The 17,692-nt window shown below is 39.3% G+C and overlaps 1 protein-coding gene across 1 annotated transcript in view; it reads left to right on the top strand.

Moving 5' to 3' along the window:
• Positions 1-3,934: 3,934 nt before the first annotated feature.
• The window catches only part of LOC140244729 (ras-related protein Rac2-like), a 64,154-nt gene continuing 50,396 nt past the window's right edge, over positions 3,935-17,692 (top strand). Inside the window, exons 1-2 of the mRNA XM_072324341.1 lie at positions 3,935-4,036; positions 7,371-7,541. The gene's annotated coding sequence lies outside the window, so the exon portion shown is untranslated. The remainder of the gene's footprint in view (positions 4,037-7,370; positions 7,542-17,692) is intronic.

Below are 17,692 nucleotides of genomic sequence, written 5' to 3' on the forward strand. Positions count from 1 at the left end.
CATTGTTTGATGTAACTGTCTTTGTGCATTTTGATGTGATCATTATGTTTGTGTGTGCAAGCACTGTGCACGAGATAAGTTGCTGACTCTGTAAGTTTACAATACTGTAAAAGTGGATATTTTCGCGCGACTAATTTTTCGCGCTCGGCGGGGTAAGAAGAGTTTTGCGTGTTTTTAATTCCGTGGAATCGAGACATCAACTACTGGAACATAATATCATAATGGCAAGCAAAAATATTCGTGTGCTTTTATTTTCGCGCTAGTTTCGGGTTGCGCGAAATGCGTGAAAATTTCAACACCGCGAAATTTTCCACTTTTACAGTACATATTGTACACTCCAGTCATCCTCACCAAAGTTGACCTTGCTCAAGTAAAAAAATTGGCTATATTGTGGAAAAATTCGACCAGATTGATATAAACGGTTTATATTTTATTGTTTTGACCGAAGTTCACACAATTCAAAGAATTTTCTCTGAAACCTTTAGATTCGACTCAGGCAAGTTGCCTCATTCATGGAAGATACCCCTCCCTTATGTTTGTGTGTAACTTTGTATGTGTGTGTGTGTGTGTGTGTGTGTGTGTCTGCCAACATTGTCCTAGATTGCTGAAATGTTGAAGACTTGTAGGAAATTGGCCAAAGAATTCAAGGTTTTTTTTATGCCTCCGCCACGAAGTGGTGCCGGAGGCATTATGTTTTCGGGTTGTCCGTCCGTCCGTCCGTCCGTCCGTCCGTCCGTCCGTCCGTCCTTCCGTCCGTCCGTCCTTCCGTCCGTCCGTAATGAATTTTGTGGACAAGGTAACTATCGAAACCTGTAGAGGTATCCTAATGAAACTTGGCATGTATGTGTATTAGGGGGTGAAGTTGTGCCTATCAACTTTTGGGTGCACATGCTCAAGGTCAAAGGTCAAAAGGTCAAGGTCAAATACATAAAATTTCACTATTTCTACCATATCTATTGAATGCCTGAAGAGATTTTCTTGAAACTTAGTGTATACATGTATTACCCAATTAAGATTCTCTGGTGAAAGTTTGGGTCATGAGGTCATAGGTCAAAGGTCACAAGGTCAGGGTCAAATACATAAAATTTCACTATTTCCACCATATCTATTGAATGCCTGAAGAGATTTTCTTGAAACTTAGTGTATACATGTATTACCCAATTAAGATTCTCTGGTGAAAGTTTGGGTCATGAGGTCAAAGGTCAAAGGTCAAAAGGTCAAGTAAAAATATTAAAACTTCTTTTTTTTCTCCGTACCTTGGAAAATTGTTCAAGGTATCTTCATGGAACATAGTATATACATGTACTGACTGGAAGTGATTATCTAGAGAATGTAGGGTTCATGGGGTCAAAGGTCACGGGTCAAAGGTCAAGTGCAAGACTTCAAAATTTTACTATTACCCTCATATTTATGCAATGCCAGCAGGGTTATTTTTTTTACACTTGGTGTATGCGTGTGTAACCTAATAGAAATTCTCTGGAAAGTTTTTTTTTTCTTCTTTTTTTGCCTCAAAGGTCAAAAGGTCAAAGATCAAGTGAAAGTGCTGAACTAACTTTTTCCTCCATATCTCGGAAGTGGCTCAAGTTATCTTGAAACTTAGTACATATTATGCATGTTCTACCTGAAAGTAATTATCTTATGAATTTTAGGGTCAAGGGCCAGATGAAAATGGTAACAATTTACTATTCAATTCAGAAATTGCACTTTTTCTCCACACCTGTACCTTGAAAATTACTCAATGCCTAAATGTATGAATGGGTCAAAGTCAAGTTAAAGTCCTTAAATCCCTAGATACATGCTCTCCTATTCATCCAATTCAACCTAGGTCAAGGAAGGTGAACATTCAACACATTTGTGACAAACTTGTCATTTCAATATTTTGCCAATTTTGTGAAAATGTAATCACACATTGTCCACATGTACTATCTAGACCTATTGGGAAAATCATGCATTATGGCGGAGGCATACCAGTCGCCAAAGCGACATTTCTAGTTGTTTTTTGTTTTTTTTTGCATTGGTAATCTAATAAGATTCTTAAAGGTGCATGGTCCCGGTGTTTTAGTCAAATGCATACGCGTGCGCACGGCGCAAGTTTCCTATAGAGACCTATGCTATCATCTCCTCTTTGGCGCTTACGCTTTGGCCCACTTCCCCGAGTCCGAAGCAGTCCGATCCACTGTAGTCAGTGGTCGGATCACAGTTCGGCTCATGATTCAGCTGAGGGGGATGACAGCTTTAGCAAACTTCTTTTGTGATGTCATAATAAGAAGCACATATGCACGCACCCTGGCATTATACTACAGACCGCATGATGCGCAGAGAAGACAACGAAGGCAATGTTACTTAGCAACACCTACGCGCTTTACTCTTGATGACAGCTCAACTTCGGTAATCTTCGTATCAATGCTCACGGTGATCGGCAGTATCATCAACAGCGCCCTTTACACTACCGGGACTATGCACCTTTAAAGGGGAAGTCCATCCTGCAAATTAGTTTTGTGTGAATTGAATCATAAAATGAGAGGAAAAGGACAGTGTAATTTTGAGAAAATTCTTATCAAAACTGGGAAAGTTTTGATTTTTCTCAAGTCTTCATCAATCAAGCACAAATTGGCAACTCTGTTACGTAGCTTGTGAGCTCACTTTCCAGTTGCTTTGCACATCATATTCCGTCAAATCTTGCATTGTGCATGCGAGGATCACGTATAAAAATACTTTTACAGTGATTGTGTAACAGGTTCATGTACAACTGGAAATTCATTCAATGGGCCGGCATTATTATTATTTTTTTAATAGACAGAGCAAATGACAATTTGATTGGTCACAACTTTAGAAAAAAAAAAATAACAACTTTCTCAGTTTTCATCAGAATTTTTTTCAGTTTTCTATTGTCCTGTTCCTCTTTTTCTGCTTCTATTCAGTCAAATTTGGTACTTTTTAGGGACTTCCTTTTTTTAGATCATATCACAATAGGTACATATCAGGCGTGACAGAGAATTGTTCTATCTTGGTTCAGCCTGGATATAAGTTGCCAAGAGTGGTTGAGTTTTTCATAATTTCTTAGCAGGTTGCTACAACTGCACCAGACATAGCAGGGCTGGATACCATAACTATTTAGCCATTGTTTGTCCAATTACTGTGAATAAATGGCTTTGACTACGGGATACCGGTACGTTTACATTAATGTTTTTAATATCTTTGTCATGCACGACGTGTAAAAAATTTTTGAAACTGAATTTTGTCCACAATAAAGTACAGGGTACAACTTGAGTACTATGAAATGAAGAGTTTGTTTGCAAAAACCAATAAATCCATATTTGTCAAATGGAGATATTTGCGATTAAATGTCAAGAAAAATAAAGAGAATAATAAGAAAATTTTGCTTCTTTTGACCATAACTTCAAAAATGTACCTTTATATGTAATGACCAATATATCATTTAAAAGGTATTATTTTGTACTTTATGACAGAGACCGTACTTTAAAATCGTCAAAAATGGACTTATTGGTTTTTGCAAACAAACTCTTCAAATATATGCATACGCGCAAACAGCAACAGTAATCTTAATGACATTGTTTACTAAGCAATTTTTCAAGTTTTTCGAGTTTTCAATCATTGAGTCACTTTGGGCATGGCTTCTTTCATCATTTAGAAAATTAATATGAAAATGCAGCTCGATTCCTGACTTAGCATGCCATCAGTATCTGATATGACTGCGTGACATGCTGATGTGAGTTCATTCTGGTGCTATCTTAAAAAAAAAAAAAGAAAGAAAAGATAAGTGATAATGGTTTATTTTGATTATCACCCTGTACAGCTGTGCTTATGTGAATGATGTTAATTATGTTGACTCTGATTTAGGGCTTAGTTATACCGCCCTCTTCCGGTACATTTGTGTACCAGAAATTATGACTGTGTATGACTCGCTCGTATAGTGGTGAGAGAAAGTAGACGCCCAACCCTAATCAGCTGGGAGAGTTCTCGGGATAATATTACGGATTTTCCCTTCTATAACGTCGACAATATTTCTTACCAGGTTTGTATATTCTTATGATATTTTAACGTTTTGAGTTAAATCGTGTTGTTGTTTGCTACAGCGAGAACAATGTTCCGGAACGAACTAGCTTCTGTCGTTCCGTTTGTGTGGTAGTCGGTGACTGGCTGCAGGCGCCCATGGCCCACAGGATGTCTGACTGTGCCACTGTGTCAAACGAAGGAAGCCTCAGCGATATGCACAACACATGTGTGCATTGACAATGGCGATTTCATATAACAAACGAGCCAGTGTATATCGTGTCGGATATTTCTACACGAACAATTGTGTTTTGCTTCATGTTACGCTCGGTTCTTTGTTGAATTTTGATTCCCTATCAAGGGATTACAACAACTTACGAGTCTGAATGATGTTTGTAGTTTTTATTCCTGAATATGTTAGCAGTAAACTGTCCATAACTGGTGCTCCAACTTTTTTATCATTCGGGTGTGTGTGTGTGTCCAGTGCTGCATGTTGTTCCTTGGACAGAAAGATCCATCTGTCCGGAGGAGTCTTTTATTTTTTTGACGTTATCGCTCTCCTCCGCAGACAAGGAGGGGATCCATGAAGCCAGATGCAGTCTCCGCGGAACATTTCCCCGACGACCAGATACAGACCGATCTTTCGGTCAAGTTGCTAGTTGTTTCCTTTGCTTTGCCGGAGCGGAGCACATTTTTGACCTTCCAGTAAAATAGATATAAACAACGCACTGCTAGTTCTTCGTGAATAGACTCTAGTTGAAACTTTAGCATTGAAAATATATTATTCATAACAAAAAGCTTATATGCCATAGATCTATTTTTAACCTCGAATTTAATTAAGTGAAAGAGAAATAGAAAGTGGTACGTGTGCTGAAAAGAGCACCAAGTTAATGAATCATAATTGGCCAGGGGGGTCGCTCTCACACAAATGTGCTGTGCTACCAGTTTCCAAACACGTCAGAAATGGACCATAATGGATTATTATCTGATTATGGCACTTCAGATTTGCACCCCTCACAGGGATGCCAAGTTCAAAAAAATTTTATGAGTGAGATTTTCGTGACTCGACATCTCAGCGAGTGAATGTGCGTGCGAGCGAGGGTGTGGGAGGGGTTTTTTTTCCCTGTGGCCTCCCACGGTAGGGAGCTTTTTTCAATTCTTAGCTCTTAATGGTGCGATCAGGTGCATACTTACACTGTAAGTGACTATTTTTTACTTATTTTGAAAGACAAAAGGAAAATATACCGTCAATTGCAACTATCACTCTAATCCTTTGAGATATGCTCCTTATTATAGGCCCAAGTTGATGCGTGAGAAAAATGGGTGCCATGCGTGAGATCGTGAGACGGCCCCTAAATGCTTGAGTCTCACGCAGAATGCGTGAGACTTGGTAGCTCTGCCCTCAGTGCCGACAATGGCCGTGGCATCACGCCTGTAAACATACCATAGTAATACATACAGTTGTATCTGACTGTCACCAGTGTCAGGATGTCCTGATCATATATGCATGCACCTTAAATCTATATGAAAAGGGCATAGGGCCTACAATGTATTTTGTTGAAGAGCAAACTTGTACCTAGTATAAATGCACTACAAATACAATCACAGCCAATGGCATTTTGAAGAAAACTGCCTCGTGCTCAACATTCAGATGTGTAGAACCCAAGATTAGAATGCAGGGGTGTATCCAGGATTTTTTCTGGGGGGGTCGTAATCACAATTTTTGGACCTTTACCTTTGCAAGGGAGCGGAGCGACCGAGCCGGGGGGGGGGGGGGGGGGGAGGGTGTGGGAGGGGGGTGTCCCCCCTCCCACGGTAGGGAGTTTTTGAATTTTATGTCTTAAAATGGGGCCATTTGGTGCATACAAAGGTGCATGTCTTTTACAAAAAGTGGACCTTTTGAAAATTTGGGGGGGTCGTACGACCCTCCCGACCCCCCCTTGCATACACCCATGGAATGTACATCACTCAAAATTTAAAAGGTGTTATAAGGCATTGATTATGAATTTCTTTGATTACATAGTGGTGATTATTATACTTTGGGGGGATTTTTATTATTTTTTTGTTACTAAAAGTGGTGGTGGGACCAGCTAACATGTCAGGAAGGTTTGCTAAAATTATGGAAGAATGTTCCGGAAATTGCGATATTAATCTTCAAAGTGCATGTAAACACTGTTTAACATGATTCTGTTCATAGCTTACTTTCTCAATCTCCTGCAGTCTTTCTTTTATGTGTCAGCAGTAATTATGTAACAAAAATTATATGATTTATTAGTGGAAAAATGAGCAAAGAAAATTCCATCAGGATATCCCATTTTTTTTTTTGTGCTCATTTTTCCACTAATACTAATAAATTGTATTCGTTTCTGGTCAGTTTCCTTCTGTTTGCGTTTGTTAAAAATTAAAAATTGCATGAACTGAGAACTTGCTGTGACGCTGTAAAAAGACAGCTTCTCGCAGACTGATTGACCGAACTCAAATGATATTCATGATAACGAGGCAGTTGAATACAAATGGTGTGTTGGCTACTGCTGCAGCAATTGTTGGTATGCTCTTTTCTGGATGAAGCAGTCAGGAATACATTACTACACTACTTAACAAATGCTGGAGTATTCACAAGCATGACATACAGAATTGGAATCGGAATACAATGCTTGGCTATTCAGTTTCAGGGCAGCATGCAACCTACTGTACAGTGTGTACAGTATGCAGTAACAGTAGACCACTAAAAGCTGTTGTACAGGTACAATGAAGCTGTTACATTTAGAAATAATGTGCGCCAATGGGTAGTTGTGTGCACTTTGACTGCACATCTGCAAAAAGTTTGTAGCTACACTTTGTACCGGTATGCTATAAAACCACCATTTTGCTGCTGCTTAGCTGCTGTACAGCATTGCATTATAAAAGTCTTGTTGCACTACAATCTTTGTAACATTCAAGACACTAGAAGTTCAAGACATCTTGTTTAAACGGTTTATTTAGGGCATTCAAAGAAAATCTCTCAAAATGGGTCTACTAGTGTATGTTGCATGCGTACAGTGTACATTTGATAAAAGCAAGGAGCAGTACTGTCCTAAAAATTCATCATGTAAATGTTGATTCTGAAAAGTGTTAATTCTTTAAATCAGGTTTTCCTAGAAAGTCAAGTATATCATATAATCTGGCTATATATTGGTAATGTAGGGAGATATAAAAAAAACAAATGATGTTTTACACAAATTCACTGTGGGACCATACTGACACATTAAATATGAGATCAAGTTAGCTCACTTATAGCACTTGAATACACATAGATTTATACATATCCTATGGTACATACACGTAATATATGTACTCATCTTGTTTGTGCTTTCTAGGAAGCTGCTAGTGCCCGGAGTCCAAAACTGAAACAAGTTTTTCTAGGACCTACCCATTTTGTGGCAGTGGACTGTGCAACGAAAGACTGTACCTCAAAAAACAGGACAGGAAGACGACCTCGGTGCATTGGCTGTTTGCTTCAGGGAAGAGCGTGGATTTTTCACTTGAAGGTAATGGTTGCAAAGGATAGCTGCTGGTGCACTTTAAGGAGCTCTGAGTACTTTAAAACTGTGCAAATTTTTGTGCAAGTAATTTTTTTTTGCGCTCTGCCGAGTAAGATGGGTTTTTGGGTGTTTTAATTCCGCTGAATCGAGACATTACATACATGTACATGTAGTGGTACATATCATTACCAAGCAAAAATATTTGCGTGCATTAACTTCGCATTTTAGTTTCTGGTTGCGCAAAATGTGTGAAAATTTCTGCACCGCAAAAACATCCACTTTTTACAGTACCGGTATTCTGTTTTGATTGCACTGTGGAAGGATCATTTTAACTGATGCACTTAAACCAGGTGTATCCTCGTTAATGAGCAAATGCTGAGTCATGATTTTGCGGAATCCATGTACATTTACAATGTATCTCAAATTTTGGCCAATTATAGATTCTCAGCTTTTCCCTAAACAACACTATTAATATATATATAAAGGCCTTTGCTTATCATTTTATTTTCATGTTGCAGGTCGTCATTTGCAAGCTTGCATTGTGTTTTTTATGTGCTTCCCACCTCCAGACAGTAGGCACAATGAAAACAGTTCATCTGCCAGCAAAGTTCCACAGAAAAATAAGCACTGTGTACAGTGTAAACACAAAACAACAAGTGTGCCATAGACTTCCTGTTCTGTAGACACATTCAGTCAAGGCAAGCCAATGGTCAATGAATCAATGATTGCAATAGAAGGGCAGAGAGTGACTGTATACATTGCCAACATTTTCATTTGAGAAAGCGATAGAATCCAGGCTGCCCATGCGACTCGCGAGCAGCGCGAGCTTGAAATCTCTCAAAAGCAGTAGTCTACTCCAAAAGCGGTAGAGTTGGCAAGTATGTGATTGATCAATTCAAAAGAGTATTTTGTGATATGATATGTTGTGCTTTTCCTCTAAGGTCAAATTCAGTTGTAATATGTATAACCACTTCATGCTCAGATTAGTAGGCTTTGTACACAGGAAAAGAATCGTGGCATTGAATGTGGTTCTGCACTTTGACACTTCACGCCCCCGTGAATATCACATTTCGTATTGCGTAGAATTACATGGCATGCGTATTTGTCATATCATGTGAAGCTTTAGAGATTGTTCTACTTTACAAGGGGAATTTATATGTGTGTCAGTGCGGTCTGGAAGCAATACAGAGCAAGCTGTACAATGAAATAAAAAGTCATCGCGTTGTGATTCACTTTAGTAAGATGTACAGAACTGTCACAAGATTTTGACTTTATACTTGTAGAATTATTAATCAGGGCTCCTTACATCATTTTTCCCACAATTGCCCAAAGAAACTACAAGCGCGTGTGTGTAGATCGGTGCAATGCACAGTCGGTAGGCCTTCATACAATGTAAGTGTTTAAAGGACAAGTGCACCCAAATATGTGTGGATTGAGTGATTGCAACAACATCAGTAGAATACATCACTCATGGTGAAAATTTGAGGAAAATCAGACAATCCGTTCAAAAGCCATGAAGTTTTTGTGCAACAACCATGGCTGGATGTGAAGACTTGTACAGTTTGTGATGTCACATACATGTCTTCTACGAAGAATGGTGTTTAAAAAAGGAAATTCAATACATTTTCATTTTTCTAGCATACAAAGGGCTTGTCTTGCCTCTTTCAGAAAGCAGGGGGAATGATTGTAATTACCCTTAACATACAACTACATGTACAGTTGAACCTCTCGTATCCAGACAAGTCGGGACCGGGGCTCATCCGGATAAGGGATTTGGCCGGATACGGGAGACTCAATGCTTTATACATGGTACATATACATACACATACTGTATGTACTGATGTAGCCCATTGTAGTACCACATGTAGTAATGTGTATACTGCAACCTTTTCATTGTTACACTTAGTAACAGACCCCAAAATAGAGGTGTATGTTAATGTTGGAAGTAATATGTAATTCATGTGTGTTTGTGTAGGAGTTCTCAAGGAGTTGGGAATCCCCCTTTCCTCCCGTAATTATTTAAAAAAAAAAAATCACGGCGAGATTGCGTCCATATAATAGAGAGATCCGGATAAAGGGAGGCCGGATAAGAGAGGTTCAACTGTACATGTATTTTGTATGCCAGTAACCCAGGGCTTGACACTAACGGTAGCCCAGTGGCCCGGGGCCACCAAAATTTCAGAAATGAAGAATTTGATGGCCTGATTGGGCCACCAAAAAAGGTCGGATGTTTGCCTTTGGGCCACCAAAAATAAAAGTTAGTGTGGAGCCCTGAAGTAACACATCAAGGGAATGTGTAATTTTCATTAAAAAAGGAAATTTGTGGAATTCTCCTAATATTTTCTTTTGATTATCGATACATGTGTGTGACATCATAAACTGTAGTCTTCTCATCCAGCTGTAGCGGCACTGAAACTTTTAAAATTCATAACTTTTGAATGGATTGTATGATTTCTCTCAAACTTGTACTGATGTGGTCTACTACATGTAATATTGCTGCATTCCCTGAATCAACGCACATTTGGGTGAGCCTGTCCCTTAAATAACCACTTTTCCATCATCGTCGAAAAGTATACTTTGTACATTTTGGACACTCTGTGGTCAGTTGGCTAAGTGTCAAGTTCGATCCCATTGTACGCTAGCTCAATTAGACTATCCCATGCTCTTGATCAGGCCTATCACCAGCTTCTGACTGAGCTCAAGATGGTAAAATTTAATGGCAGGTCATGTTCCCAAGTCAGAGCCTTGACCAACGCCAATGCCGGGAGTTCAGGAAGCTGCAGGAATCTGCAGGAATCTGCAAGTTTCCTGTCGTTCCTGGGTTATTGTGACAACCCAGATCGTGTCCAGACTCTTTTTGTTCAGGCAGTGGTTGTCCTTTCCACTCAGTAAGGCTCTCAAGATCTTTTCCTCTTTTTTTTTTTTTTTTTTTTTTCTAATGTATTGTGATTTATATAGGCCTACTGTGCAGTGTAGATCAAAATCTGGTCCAAAAGGCATAGTGTGCATGATATATGGATGTATGATCCCAACATTTGTCTTGAGTTCTTTGATGAGAAACCAAAAAGTACAAACAAAACAGCGAGAGGAAATGATCATGCATGATACACAAATGGGGAGTAAGAGTGCTTTGCATACAGTACAATGTCTATCATTTTCACTTCTGAACAAAGATAAAATAAGGGCACTTGCACTCATTATGAAACCAAGTGTCACATATATTGTGCTCATATTCACATTTGTTTTGTTTTGTCTTTTGTACCCACATCAACTTTCACAAGTTCTTGTATTACAGTGCACTGTGTATATGGTCAATATTGCTTCAAGAACGTGATCCATACATTCTACATACAATGTAGCATGCAGACTGTTGCCAAATGTAAAAATGAGGAAATATATAATTTTCAAACATTGCATTCATTTCAAAAACTTTCCAGTCCATTGAAGCTCTCAGCTCTGGATTGCAGGTTATAATCCCAATGAAAATTGGATAAATGTTTATGGATGTGTCCTTACACCAAGAAAAGCATGCATTACCGTTTTCCATTTCCTCACACAGGAAAGGATAGTATTACAGGGGTGTATCACACTTGTCCAATTAACGTGGATTCCGTTGTACTTTCAAAGACAAGTATATTGTACACAGTTGATGGTGACTGTGACTATTCTCATTTCTTTGTGACTGGAAAGTTTGAAGCCTCCACAAGGTGACATAATTTTGCCATCAGAGATTCAACTGAAATATTTTGTAACTGCCTACACGTGTACATCAATGACCATGCTTTGATTGATATGGGGGGGGGGGGAGGGATGAGGCTTGTTTTATTCCACTTTGAGACTACATGTACATAAAAAAAAACATTGAAAATCTTGATTTACTCTTGAAGTATAAAGTAAATTACATGATGATGACAGTCATCATTTCATTTCATTTATTTACAGTTGTAATTTCTAACAACACAAATCATTTACATTCATATTTAGGAACACAAAATCAGTATGATTTCATAACAAAGGGGAATACAGTGCACTCCAGTTTTAATGAACATGGTTGTAATGAAATTTGGGATACAAGGAAGTAGGATTTAGGGCCCAACATTGTCAGTAAAGGTGCGTCCGAGCGCTCTAAAGCGAACCAAAGCGAACTGAACCAAAGCGTATCGTACCGAACTGTGCCAGATTTGAAGCGTTTGAGCGCTTTGTCGAGAAAGCGTACCTCACAAGTTATTTTTAGAAAAGGTCACGCATTTTGTAGCAAGAATGTCATCCACCTGACGCTTGTACTACTTGCAGCTGTCCCGAACAAAGAGAATGATGTCTTTGCATCGTGAGGTATGAGATAGCGCATGCTTTACAGCGAAGTTTTGGTACGCTTTGGTACGCTTTTGGAGCACATCGGGAAGTGGTCCACTTTTGGCTCGGTACAATACGGTACGGTACACTTTAGGAGCGTTCGAGCGCTCCTCTGGCGGGGGTACTGTACGGTATGGTACAGTTCGCTTTAGGAGAGCGCTCGAACGCACCCATTAAAAAATACACTTTATTTGTTGGGATATCCATATGGCCACTAAATTTCAATGTAATGAAAGAAAACTGCCGGTCCCGAGGACTTCGTTAACGGGAGTTGCCTATACTGTGAACTACAATGAATGCTGTGACTTTTATGATCATTGAAGCTGCCTGATAAGCAATAAGTACCAAGTTGACAAAAGGGACGTCACGGTTGTTGCAATTCGACGAGTTGGTTTATTGGCAACGGTCCATACCTGTGAAACTGTAAGTGTCACGATACAATACAATATGTTCAGTTTTACATAAAATTATATTGATTTCGAAATTGTTTTTATTTGCCACTGTTCACACATGGCAAGAAAAAAAGAGAAGAAATTATTCAGTTTCAAATGCAGTGCTTTTAATCCCCAAATTGTGCATACCCACACAATATGACCGGAGCCTGACCCTGTGCACCAGAGTGTGTGGATCTACACTGTAGTGTGGCAAGTTACGTGTAAGATTAACAAAATATTAAGGGTTTCGTTGTGGCTGTTCACACACGCCGCATGCGGATAAACAATCAAGAGAGTTAGGGAGAAAAAAATAAAGTGGGACTATTTTCGCATTGCGATTCTTGTGTATCGCAAGAGTGAGCCATTGTTTTTGTCCACACACAAGAATTAACGTTTGCTCATTGCGTTGCAAAAATTGATTGTCAAAAACACTTAATTTGGGGTGATTGTAATGGGAGGGATAAGATTGCTGTTTCACAGACTTGTTGCTTTTCACTTGTCCAGCTCACCTGCTCAACACAGAAAGTGCCTGGCATTCCCAACTGCACCTTAGAGGGCCATTTATATAGCTGACCTTACAGTAGTCTCTATAATCAGATTGATGTGAACAATCACAGTCCTTCTCTATTACCTGGATTTGGGGTTTGATGAATACAGGAAAAAAAAAATAAAAAGGTATAGGAATGTTTCTGGTTGGATGAGCCTGTGCACTGAGCTTCAGACTGGTTTTGAGTCTACACTGTATGTACACTGTACATAGGGTGTATGAAATCTACATAGCAGCAAATATTTCACTCTCGCACCAAGCAAGACCTTTCACTGCTGCAGTATATATGCAGCATCTGATGTGCAATTTAAATGTAGCAAGGACACCTCCATTTTTTAGAATACACTCAGTGATATTAAAGTGTTTTCACCAAATAAGATAGGTACCTCGCAAAGTAAGTTAACACACAGCGTAAGAATATTTAGTACACAGTTCATAGTCTGATGAATGTATGCCTAGTAACTTTGATGTACGAAGAAATTTTCCAATTATCGTTGAAGATTTTCGAACCAAAATATTTGCAATAAAATGTATAGATAATGATTTTTTTAGTGATACTCTCACACACACACACACACACACACATGCACCCCCACCCTCCTCCCCAGAAAATATAACTGTACAGTCAAGTGCACAGATTTGTTCTAGCATTAAATACAGTAAGTGATTTTATTTAAATGTCATTACAAACTATAAAGCTTACATTTTGCATAGTCTGTGGTGTAAAAATCTTCACTAGTTTGCCTAGTTAGAAAGTGCAGATACATTGGAATCACATTTCAGAAACTCTCAAGGGCATGAGCCAAGTATCACTACTCAGTCTGGGTGGTAATAAAGCACATTTGCCCAAATTCATGATGGTGGTTAGATCCTGGTTTAAACCTAGACCATAGTGCAGATTTGGACCATGGCATAAAATAAGCGTGAAATAGGTGTACCTTTGACATGTGCACAATGTGCATTTTCTACTGGACGTCTGTTGGTGTACGCAGTCTGTCAGTCATATTTACATACAGTGTAGAAGAAATTTGCATAAACCATGGTTTAGATTTGTACCACCTTCGTGAATTCAGGCCATTTTGTCCAGATGCAATATCATGAGCAGTGCAATTTTTTGGACTTGCTGCTTTGAATTTGAAACTTCACAGTTTGGGCTACTGCCAATACACAATTTTGCCTCCCAGCCAGCCCCATTTCAGATGCGTTCTTGGATGGCTTGGTAGCAAAGTTGGATCCGGTCTGGGGCTCCATCTCGCTTGCCAGACCAGTGTTGTGAAGGACGATTTTAAAATACAAATTGTATTATACGTACTGGGACGAGTTGGTAGTTAGTTGCTGATGGCACTGGTAATATTAATAAAGATTGTACAGTACCTACCACTCGTACAATGCGATGTCTGCTATTATAGGAGCTCAGGGTGCTACATTATACAGTTCGACCTCGATTATCCGGCCTCCTCTTATCCGGAAATCTCTATTATCCGGACGCTTTCACGCAGTGAAGGACTTTTTTTTTTCATCCCAAAATTGAGAAAAAACAGTGACTTTCATGGATCTATTTCACTTGTTTCATAAGATGTGCATGATAGGTTTCTCAATATCTAATGAGGTAAAACATGTATGATTTTCACATAAAGATATACTTTATTTTTGTGAAGAAGGGACTACAATTTTTCGCAGGCTAGCATAGATTACACCACCGTTGCGGGGTACGCTACCTGCCTAGCTGCCATTAGTGCACTTGTACGGCAGCTTGGACGGCCACTATATACATTAACATTGTGTCTCCCATATCCGGCCAATTCGCTTATCCGGATGAGCGCCGGTCCCGACATGGCCGGATAATCGAGGTCAAGCTGTATACATACCTTTTAATTGCCACTTGCCCAGTCGGGCAGTCAGACTTTCAAATTGTTGCAAAACACTTGCCCAAATAGGAATTTTACTTGCCAAAAAAAGAAAGTTGTTGTTTTTGTCCACACACAAGAATTAACGTTTGCTCATTGCGTTGCAAAAATTGATTGTCAAAAACACTTAATTTGGGGTGATTGTAATGGGAGGGATAAGATTGCTGTTTCACAGACTTGTTGCTTTTCACTTGTCCAGCTCACCTGCTCAACACAGAAAGTGCCTGGCATTCCCAACTGCACCTTAGAGGGCCATTTATATAGCTGACCTTACAGTAGTCTCTATAATCAGATTGATGTGAACAATCACAGTCCTTCTCTATTACCTGGATTTGGGGTTTGATGAATACAGGAAAAAAAAAATAAAAAGGTATAGGAATGTTTCTGGTTGGATGAGCCTGTGCACTGAGCTTCAGACTGGTTTTGAGTCTACACTGTATGTACACTGTACATAGGGTGTATGAAATCTACATAGCAGCAAATATTTCACTCTCGCACCAAGCAAGACCTTTCACTGCTGCAGTATATATGCAGCATCTGATGTGCAATTTAAATGTAGCAAGGACACCTCCATTTTTTAGAATACACTCAGTGATATTAAAGTGTTTTCACCAAATAAGATAGGTACCTCGCAAAGTAAGTTAACACACAGCGTAAGAATATTTAGTACACAGTTCATAGTCTGATGAATGTATGCCTAGTAACTTTGATGTACGAAGAAATTTTCCAATTATCGTTGAAGATTTTCGAACCAAAATATTTGCAATAAAATGTATAGATAATGATTTTTTTAGTGATACTCTCACACACACACACACACACACACATGCACCCCCACCCTCCTCCCCAGAAAATATAACTGTACAGTCAAGTGCACAGATTTGTTCTAGCATTAAATACAGTAAGTGATTTTATTTAAATGTCATTACAAACTATAAAGCTTACATTTTGCATAGTCTGTGGTGTAAAAATCTTCACTAGTTTGCCTAGTTAGAAAGTGCAGATACATTGGAATCACATTTCAGAAACTCTCAAGGGCATGAGCCAAGTATCACTACTCAGTCTGGGTGGTAATAAAGCACATTTGCCCAAATTCATGATGGTGGTTAGATCCTGGTTTAAACCTAGACCATAGTGCAGATTTGGACCATGGCATAAAATAAGCGTGAAATAGGTGTACCTTTGACATGTGCACAATGTGCATTTTCTACTGGACGTCTGTTGGTGTACGCAGTCTGTCAGTCATATTTACATACAGTGTAGAAGAAATTTGCATAAACCATGGTTTAGATTTGTACCACCTTCGTGAATTCAGGCCATTTTGTCCAGATGCAATATCATGAGCAGTGCAACTTTTTGGACTTGCTGCTTTGAATTTGAAACTTCACAGTTTGGGCTACTGCCAATACACAATTTTGCCTCCCAGCCAGCCCCATTTCAGATGCGTTCTTGGATGGCTTGGTAGCAAAGTTGGATCCGGTCTGGGGCTCCATCTCGCTTGCCAGACCAGTGTTGTGAAGGACGATTTTAAAATACAAATTGTATTATACGTACTGGGACGAGTTGGTAGTTAGTTGCTGATGGCACTGGTAATATTAATAAAGATTGTACAGTACCTACCACTCGTACAATGCGATGTCTGCTATTATAGGAGCTCAGGGTGCTACATTATACAGTTCGACCTCGATTATCCGGCCTCCTCTTATCCGGAAATCTCTATTATCCGGACGCTTTCACGCAGTGAAGGACTTTTTTTTTTCATCCCAAAATTGAGAAAAAACAGTGACTTTCATGGATCTATTTCACTTGTTTCATAAGATGTGCATGATAGGTTTCTCAATATCTAATGAGGTAAAACATGTATGATTTTCACATAAAGATATACTTTATTTTTGTGAAGAAGGGACTACAATTTTTCGCAGGCTAGCATAGATTACACCACCGTTGCGGGGTACGCTACCTGCCTAGCTGCCATTAGTGCACTTGTACGGCAGCTTGGACGGCCACTATATACATTAACATTGTGTCTCCCATATCCGGCCAATTCGCTTATCCGGATGAGCGCCGGTCCCGACATGGCCGGATAATCGAGGTCAAGCTGTATACATACCTTTTAATTGCCACTTGCCCAGTCGGGCAGTCAGACTTTCAAATTGTTGCAAAACACTTGCCCAAATAGGAATTTTACTTGCCAAAAAAAGAAAGTCCAAGAATTGAAGAAAATGATATACTGTATACGCCGAATATTTCGCGAGGTTTTTATTTTTGCGAATTTCGCAAGTAAGCTGCTGTTCGCGGAATTAAAAACACGCGAAAATATTGACTCTGATCCTGATATGAATGTGACGTATGTGTACACATTTCTCCGTTCAGTACACGACTCCATGATCACGAAATTAACCACTCACGAAATCGTCGGGAAGTCTTTGATTTGCAAAAATTTAGACTCGCGAAATATATGGCATATACAGTAGATCATCACTGGTAAGTCAAGGGCTTGATAAAACAATCACAATGTATTTTAAACATGGTTCAATCTAGTGTTGTTACATTGTAGTGGGATTTCTTCACGCATGTATGTGTTGGAAAGATGCTGAAATGAAGTTCTAAGTGCATTATCACTACACAGTCATGATGATAGGCTTCTGTATGGTTGACTTCATGGGTTTGAAGGGGGAAAAGTGAAAAAAAGGGTGGCTTCAAAACTTTTTGCTTGCCCATTCCAAAATACCTGTCTGACTTCCGAGTTTCACTTGCCCTGGGCAATCGGGCAAGTGCTTACGTAGCACTCTCTAGCTGCCAAAGCTTGTATTACGCTGCATGCTGTAATGGTGCAGTGACATTGACTGCTTTTATGCAGCATCCACAGTCCTAGATTCGATAAGTGCTTTCAGTCAGAAGAGTGCATTTCAAATA

This window comes from Diadema setosum, chromosome 21, assembly GCF_964275005.1.
Source record: "Diadema setosum chromosome 21, eeDiaSeto1, whole genome shotgun sequence".
NCBI classification, from domain to species: Eukaryota; Metazoa; Echinodermata; class Echinoidea; order Diadematoida; family Diadematidae; genus Diadema; species Diadema setosum.